Source organism: Salvia splendens, unplaced genomic scaffold (genome assembly GCF_004379255.2).
Source record: "Salvia splendens isolate huo1 unplaced genomic scaffold, SspV2 ctg538, whole genome shotgun sequence".
In the NCBI taxonomy this organism is placed as follows: Eukaryota; Viridiplantae; Streptophyta; class Magnoliopsida; order Lamiales; family Lamiaceae; genus Salvia; species Salvia splendens.
This window is the reverse complement of record NW_024599195.1, coordinates 356-9,509: the sequence shown is the minus strand read 5'-3', so window position 1 is coordinate 9,509 and position 9,154 is coordinate 356. Positions and strand designations below refer to the sequence as shown.

The window sequence follows — 9,154 nt, the reverse complement described above, 5'->3', positions numbered from 1 at the left end:
AATAAAATTGCAACTTTATCCGTATTTTTTTCAATTTTATTTACTCACATTTCATAAAAAACAAACTTGAAAAGTGTAATGTAAGTTGATTAAAATTGAAAAGTTGAAAAATGCAAAAAAAAAAAAAAAAAAAATTCGTCGAACCGGCGGTTCAAGCCGAAAACCGGCGGTTTTGAACCGCCCCGTAACCCGCCGGTTTTTTGAACCGGAACCGGAACCGACGCGGGAGCTAGGCGGGCCGGTTCAGGTTCATACATTCCCCGCCCCTTGAACCGCCGGTTCATGACCCTGAACCGGCGGTTTTCGACCCTTGTGCATGCCTAACTACGTGGTACACCCATCTGTATCGGCACGGAGGCAACACCGTGACTTGAACTTGCACCATCTTCCGGTGTCCAACGCTCCGCAGCAAAGCATTCAGCTTCTATTATCATATTGTGCAATGCGATACATGTTAACATAATATTCGCGACATCATCTTTGTGCCAAACTCGTGCCGGACACCGTATAATGGCCTATCGCGCTTGGAGCACACCAAAAGCTCGCTCAACATCCTTCCGAGCAGCTTCTTGTTTTCGCGCAAAATATTGTTTTCTTTCGGTCCAACCGGTTGGCGAACTGTCTTGACGAATACGGGCCAACGAGGGTATATCTCATCTGTCAATAGTACCCCCTGTTATACTGCGTTCTGTTGGCTACGAAGCTGATTTCTGGACCCTCCCCCCCGACACTCATCATTGAAGAGAGGCGATGACTGCAGAATGTTGATGTCGTTGTTCGAACCTGCAACACCGAAATACGCATGCCATATCCGCAAGCGGTAGTCAGCAACGGCTTCCAGAATCATCGATGGACCTTTGCTTTTGAAACCAGTAGTGAACTGGCTTTTCCACGCCACCGGGTAGTTTTTTCCACTCCCAATAGATGCAATCGATGCTCCCTAACATCCCTGGGAAACCGTGCACCGAACCGTGCATATCTAGCAGTCTCTGGCACTCATCAAAGGTTGGCTTTCGTAGGAACTCCGGACCAAAGATTTCCCGGATCCCCCTACAAAACTGCCTGAGCACCGTTAGGCTAGTCGTCTCACCCATCTATAGGTATTCGTCGAACATATCAGCCGCTCTGGCATAGGCAAGCTGCCTAATTGCAGTGGTGCATTTCTGAAAAGTAGACAGCCTGATCCGGCCAGTGTAATCACTCCGGAGGGTGAAGTACCTGTACCGCTCCGCCAAATTCATCGCTATATGGGTGAAGAGCCGTTGCGACATTCTGAAACGCCGACGGAAAATCTCGGTTGGATAACGGGGGTTATCCACTAAGCAGTCCGCCATTAGCCACTGGTGCGCTCCGCTATGGTCTCGTTGGATGGTCCGACGAGCAATAATCTCACGAGGGATCGCGGCCTCCGCCAATTCCGCTGCGCGCGCCGCATCCTCCTCGTCGGCTTGGTTCTGCACCTCTTGAATCAGAGAATTCCACGCGTCATTCCACAAATCGTCCATTTTTAATACCAATGGAATCCACAAATTTTAGTAAGAGAAAATATGAGTGAAGAGTTTGAATGGTGTGAAAATAATGAGGGGAAGAGTAAATTAAATTGAATTTAAAAAAAATGAAAAAAAAAATTGTCCGCCCCTAACCGGCATGCCGCTCACCCCGCGTTATAGGCCGGCTCGCCCGCCGTGGAAGCTCCGGGGTCGCGCATTCGACGCCGTGGAGGAAGAGTTTTTAAGTGTGTCTTTTAAATTAGCAAAATTATGTGTGTGCATCGCCACCCGCCTTCGGGGGATGATTCGCCGGCGGAGTAGTTTTTAAGTGTATAATTTTTAATTTCTAGTATTTTAAATTATGTCTTATTTATTTATTTTTTTAGATTTTAATTACGTGTTTTTTTATTTTTTAGAATTTAAATTGTAATTTTATTTTATTTATTAAAGTGTGTTTTTATTAATTGAATTCGTTGGAAAAAAATGAAATTAAGTGAATAATTAAGGGATGAGATAATTAAGAGATAGAGGAATGCATGCGATGTCTCTTAGTTAAAAGACGAGTGAAAAGTATGGTGGAGTCTATGAATAGTTAAGAGATGAGACGGTTAAGAGACCAGCTATTCATTGCTGTTCACATCAAAATCCCTATTTTGGTTTTTCTCTCCTCTCCACCACTATCTCTATCTCCACACAGACAAACAAGTCAAGAACACTCCACTTCACTCACACCTTGTCTATATATATGTCGCCTTCTTTTCGCGGTCTCTGTTTTTTTACTCAAGCTCCAATTTAGCCTCAAAACATCGTAACTGCCATTTGTTTTCTTCCGGCAGAACAAGGCCACCGCCGCCGGTGAGGGAATGCGGTGGAACCAAAATCCGACCTCTTAAAAGAACTCATCCTTCAGCACTTGAGAGCTACTCAGCCAGAAATGGCGATACAACGATCATAAACCCCTACCTACCAACAGAATTAAGCAAAAGCTAAAAAGCTCCGATTTTACGAAGAGGAGACGACCCGCCGCCGGAATCAGGTCCCCTTTTACCAGAAAAGAAAGCCTCCGTCAATGTCTAATGCAAACTCATCTCCAGTGGAGGCGGCTGAAGATGTGGCCGTGAACAAACGGTATGAGAGGCTACTGGCGCTCCGTACAAAGGCCGTGAAAGGGAAAGGAGCATGGTACTGGGCTCATTTCGATCCTATCTTGATCACAAACCCCGACACCAACCACCCAAAATCAGTGAAGCTGAAGTGCACCCTTTGCGATGCTGCATTCTCGGCGTCAAACCCATCAAGAACTGCTTCCGAGCATCTCAAGAGAGGAGCTTGCCCAATTTTAGCTTTATGCTGAAGCCTATCACCCAGTTACCCCCTCTCGCCTCACCCTCGTCGCAGCGCAAACGGAGCTCTGACTCTTCCTTGGACGTGTCTCCGATAAACATGTTTGATTCGTCTCGATTAATTGGCTTTATGCCTCACCAAAGTAGGCAATTGCAAGGCCCGAGTCCGAAGCCTCCGATTTTGTCTGGTGGTAGGGATGATTTGAGGCCATTGGCAATGCTGGAGGAGAGTGTGAAGAGGCTCAAGAGCCCCAAGGCCTCACCAACTTATGCATTGAGCAAAGAGCAAGTTGATGCGGCCTTTGACCTCTTAGCTGATTGGTTCTTCGAGGTCTGTGGATCGGTGACATTTTCGAGCCTCGAACATCCCAAGTTCACGGCTTTTCTTAAACAAGTCGGCATGCCTGAGGTGTCAAGACGGGAGCTTCTATGCTCGAGGCTCGATTCCAAGTTCGAGGAGGCTAGAAGGGCGTCCGAAGCAAGAATCCGGGATGCAGCTTTCTTTCAGGTTGCTTCTGATGGATGGAAGAGCCAAATTTGCATTGAAGGGGACAAGCGTCTTGTCAAATTTATGGTTAACCTCCTAATGGAACCAGAGTCTTCCAAAAGGTGGTCTGCTCGAACGGTGAAGCAGTGCCATCGCAGCATGCCGAGGAGGTCTTGTGGGAGACCGTTGGAGATATTTGTGGTGGCAATGCACATAGATGTGTAGGCATCGTTGCAGATAGGTATAAAGGGAAAGCACTGAAAAGCTTAGAACACCAGAATAATTGGATGGTTAATTTATCTTGTCAGATTCAGGGATTCTGTAGTTTGATCAAGGACTTCACTCAAGAGCTTCCACTATTTGTGAGTGTAACCGAAAAGTGTATGAAAATCGCAAATTTGATTAACTCTCAATCGCAGGTTAGGAATTCTTTCCTCAAGTTTAGGTTGCAAGGGGTTGAAGTTCCTGCCTTTATTACAGTCCCCACTACTAAACGTGATATTTCTAAGAATTCAGGTCCTTTTATTGCCATGTTGGAAGGTGTCCTAACATGCTCACAAATTCTTCGTTTAGTTGTGTTGGATGACACATTTAAAGTTGCTTGCTTAGAGGATCTTGCTGCTGCAGAAGTGGCTGGTGTTGTTCAGGATGTTGGATTTGGAATGAAGTAGAGGCTGCTCATTCATTGATAAAGTTGCTAATATCGATGGCCGAAGAGGTTGAGGCAGAGAGGCCTTTAGTTGGGAGATGCCTTCCTCTCTGGGAGCAGATGAGGTCTAAAATCAAGGAGTGGTGCACCAAATGCAATGTAGCAGAGGGGCCTGTTGAGAGGATAGTCGAAAGGCGGTTTAAGAAAAACTACCACCCTGCATGGTCAGCTGCCTTCATTCTTGATCCGCAGTATTTGGTTAGGGACGCGAGTGGGAAGTACCTCCCCCCTTTCAAGTGCTTGACACACGAGCAAGAGCAGGACGTTGAACAATTCATTACCCGCCTCGTTGCAGGGGAGGAGGGCTCATATCGCGTTAATGGAGCTTATGAAGTGGAGATCTGAAGGTTTGGAGCCACTGTATGCACAGGCAGTTCAGCTGAAGCAGCAGGATCCTGTTACCGGGAAGATGAAGATTGCTCATCCGCAGAGTAGTAGGCTTGTGTGGGAAACTTGTCTTAAAGAATTAAATCACTTAGTAAAGTTGCAGTGAGGCTTCTTTTCCTTCAGGCAACCTCAAGTGGGATAAAGTGGGATTGGTCATTCACAGATTGTTTGGAGGGCAAGGAGCCTCGAGATTAGGGTTTGACAAGGTACAGAAGCTCATTTTCGTCGCAGCTCATGCGAAACTTGAGAGACAGGACTTCTCCAGTGTAGAGGAGAATGATGCAGAGCTTCTTAGAAGCGTGAATGGCGAGGATGAAATGCTTAATGAGGTTCTTGCACAAACGTCATCAATATAATGGTTTTTTGGTTTAACTCTCTAGAATTGTTGGTGTAGGATTTGTTATTTAATTAATTTATTTATTTTCATTTTCTCAATCGGTTTAGTGAATGAATTAGATAGTAGTAGTACTACATTATTGCGTTATGAATGATCATCTCTTTGTTCCATTTGGTGTGTAGAGAGGAAAAGCATTATTGGTTATGCTTCTGCTTTTGATTCAGAAATAGAGGTGGAAATCTCAAACTTTTAGCATTATTTATGACTCACAATTAGTTCTTTTGATATTTTGTATTGCTATTAAACAAAGACAAACAGTTTGCTGCTTCTGGAGTCTTCATATTTCCCTAATCAATTCTTTACTTAACCATTAATTCACTCTGTTGTACGTACATAGTGAATGTCTTTTGTTATGAAAGGAATGAATTTGTTTCAATGTCCATAAGGTTTTTAAAATGAAATGTTTAGTTATTGATCTTTGATCTTCTAGTTTACCTGCACTGACTACTGTGAATTGCTGTAAGGGATTATTATAACTGAATAAATATTTGTCCTTCCTAATTGAAGACATAAATGGCCTTGTTGATTTCCTAAACAGCCTCAGCTGAACATGATTGTTCTCAATAATACATCTCAGAGCTGAGGCAGGCATGTTGATTGTGAAAACGCGTTATGTGAACAAACTGCTAAGCTAAGCAGAGGGTGCCATCATCAATGCGTCCGTCCCATACATGAAATAGACGTTGCAACGAGATTGTAAACTGGTGTTTACCAAGGAAGGACCGGTATTAGTATAGGAGGTGCTGGTGAGACAACAATTTCTGATTATTTCGTTTGTGTAGGCAACAACAAAATTCTTGATATTTTCATGGAAATGGAAAAAGGTATGTGCACATGCAAGAGTAGGGAAAAGGGTGCTCCATTTGTGCAGGTATTACGGCAAATGTCAAGTAAAAGGTTCTAATCACCTAAAGATGCTGATGATTGCCCATTAAAGACTCAAAGATGAAATTGTACAATGTTAGCAATATTTGGAGAGAGAGAGAGAGAGATGGCAACACCACATATGGGAGCTATTGAAAATGAGCTTATCTCATTCCACAGTCATAGTTGTAAAGCTGTGATTGTCCTTCAATCATCAATCCACTCCAATACTAGTACTAGCTCTCTACATTATAATGTTTGTGATTACTACGTTATTTTGTTTAGTACTAGTAGTATTTTTTGTTTAAAAATCAAATAAGAGGGAAAAAGCCCTAATTCTTGGTTTGGTGTAGAGGCACATACATAATTGTGTAGGTACTGACTACTCACCAAACCTAAAAAGGAGAATATGGTATTGATTTCGGTCACGTTCTTTGTTAACAAATGAAAGAGATATCATGATTACTACAATAGTACACAAACAAACTTCGCTTTTTTCTCTTCAAATTTGAAAGAATTCATTGTTACCATTTTTTTACTCTGTTAAACAATTGACAGACATGATGGATCAAATTATGTGTTGGGCAATAAATAAAGTGATTTATTCGAAAATTAGAAATTATGGTACTACAGAAAGTGACTGGGATCAATTGGCTTCCACAAAATTCCGTGAATTATGATACAGTATTTAACTTTTATTTAATTAACTCAATTATTATGTGGGTGACCCCCTTTTAGCTGGAAAATTAAGGAACTACTATATGTTCTACCCATTGTTATCTTACTTCACTCATTTACTTCCTTTCTTCTTTTATTGTGTCATCATTCCAGTGGTGTTCCTTTCATGTCTTCAAATTGAACCTACCATTATTGCTGAGGTTGTCTGAGTCAAGCCCCAGGATTCTTCTGGAATCTTTGTGGTATCATATTTTACTTTCTCTCTCTCTAATTTTCCACTGATTGTGGTGTTTACAAAGGGGGACCATTCATATTTGGTGTCCATTTTCCAGATTGAGGGTTTTGATGATGTCCACAATTTTCCTCTTGTTGCATTCGGACTGGCTGAAGGAAAAAAGTTTGAAATCTATAGAATATAATTGGTGTAAAGTTAAATAGATTGGACGAACACTAGATTGCTTCACCTCAATCGAAGATTTGGAATCACAAAATTAAATTTTCATCACGTGTTGATGACGATTGAACTGAAAATTTGATCCTAATTTTAAAATCATTTGACATCCATAAGAGCATCCACAACCGTGCTCTTGCCAGCGGCACGGTTGTGGGCCCGGGCGGTACTATTCATGCCTGCTCTCTGGCAAGAGCACAACACCCACAACTGTGCTCTTCCGCAAGGATGATCACAATTAATTTAAAATTCAATTAAACAATAACATTTCCATAATATTAAAATTCATTTAAAAACCACAATAAATATTACAAATGACAAATAAAATTAAACATTACATAATTAAAATCCTAAAAATGAAAAATTACATAATTAAAATCCTAAAAATTAAAATTACATAATTAAAATCCTAAAAATTAAAATCCACAGCAACTCCCGGTCAAGATGGATGTAGCGGCGATTTGATCTAGTGCGTTGAGGAGGATGAGCGGGGGTATTCGCCGCGACATATGCTTCGTAAGCGGCACAATGTTGTTCGTAGTATTCTTGTTCTTCGCGCTCCGCTTCCGCCATGAGATGAGTGAAATCCATTTGATGTTTTGAGTGAAGGTTGAATGTGTTGATAGTTTGTATAAGAATTATGAATGAGAGATGAATTGAGATTGATAAATGAGTGATGAATGTGTGTATTTATAGATGATTTTGGGAAAAAATAAAAAAAAATCAAAAAAATTCAGAAAAAACGGGAAAAAACGGCCATATTTTTGGGATTTGGAAAATATTTTTTTTTATTTTTAGCATTATTTATAATTAAATACCGATTTTTTTAAAAAAAAGTTTGAATGCAACGGCTACGCCGTTGCCCAATCCCGTGCCGCCACGTGTGCGTCCGCTGGCACGGACGTGCTCGATACATCGAGCAGCGCCGTGCCAGCGGCGCGAGTGCAGCGGCGGCGGATGGCGTCCGTGCCAGCGGCGCGGACGGCGGTGGCGACGGACGCCACCGCTGAGCATGCTCTAAATAGGGCATGGGAACAAACCCAATTTTGAGTTTTTTTAGTTTTAAAAATAACATCATACGGTAGATGGCCCGATCTTAATAAGTACTGCATCCTCAATGATTAGTGGGATACACCCCAATAAAAGATTATGTGTTCACATATTTTCAAAATAAACGATGGAAATCAGGAAAACTAAATGTCACGCCCTCTATTAATTGTTAATTAGACATAAAATTATTGTTTATTAAACATAAACTGATATGTTTTGTGTGGCCAATGATGAATGTATTTCCATACTAATATAGTTTTGTGTAAATATTTCAGTAAATTAATATTTATAATAAGTGAGATTTGTTATTTTGATAAAGAACAACAACCACTATCGATAAAATAAACAACTAACTAGTATAAGAAATGCACAATTTATGGTGCATCTAACTACAAAGACCCGATGGGGGTGCCTCTAACTAGTATAAGAAATGCACAATATATGAAAATTATAAACCAAATACAACAAGAAATTAGCCGAAAACTTATACCTTATCTATTATGATGAATCACACTAATAATGAGTCAAGGAATGGCGGTAATCAATGAGTGAGTTATAGGAACTGGGCTCAAACACAAGCGCGCCTAATCATTAAAATATTGGGCTTTAACCGATTGGGCCAATAAAATACCCTTATATTTGAAATGGATCAGCCCATTCAAGGCATGTCAATGCATCTCCGAAAAGAATGGTACAATCATCTCTCGAAATTTCACGTGAAAACTTATCTTATTCAACTAAAAAAATTACTAATGCAATCACTTTTTTCCTTTCTATATTTAGAAACAAATTCTTTTTCCTTTCTCCTCGATAAAATATTCAACTACTACTTTTTTTTTACTCTAATTACTCCACTTATAACTCCTCCTAAAATCCAGTGACACTCAATAAAGTGAACATTTTGAATAGGACGGGGAGTATTTTATTAAAATATTATTAGTAATTCTAACAATAGTAGTATTTTTATAACAAGAATAGTAAACATGGTCATAAAATAGTAATAATTGTACTAAATAGTAACACTAATAACTTTTGTAAAGCATCTCCAACCATTTACACTAAACTCAAACTCATTTTAGTATATATTACATCAAATGTGATTTTACTCTAATCATTTGCATTAACTAAACTCAAACTTAAAAGAATATTCTCTAATTATGTCTTTTTACTCATAAAATTTAAAAAACTTTTAGGTTTGAGTTTAGTGTAAACCTAAAGATATGTATTTTTTTCCAAAAAAAATAAACTGGGATTGACTTTGGAGTACTATTAAAGTTAATTACCTATCTCATTTTAGG

General features: G+C 40.2%; 1 pseudogene; it reads left to right on the top strand.

The window, feature by feature from the left end:
- Nucleotides 1-2,498: 2,498 nt before the first annotated feature.
- LOC121790523 lies at nt 2,499-4,900 on the top strand (annotated as a pseudogene).
- Nucleotides 4,901-9,154: the final 4,254 nt, after the last annotated feature.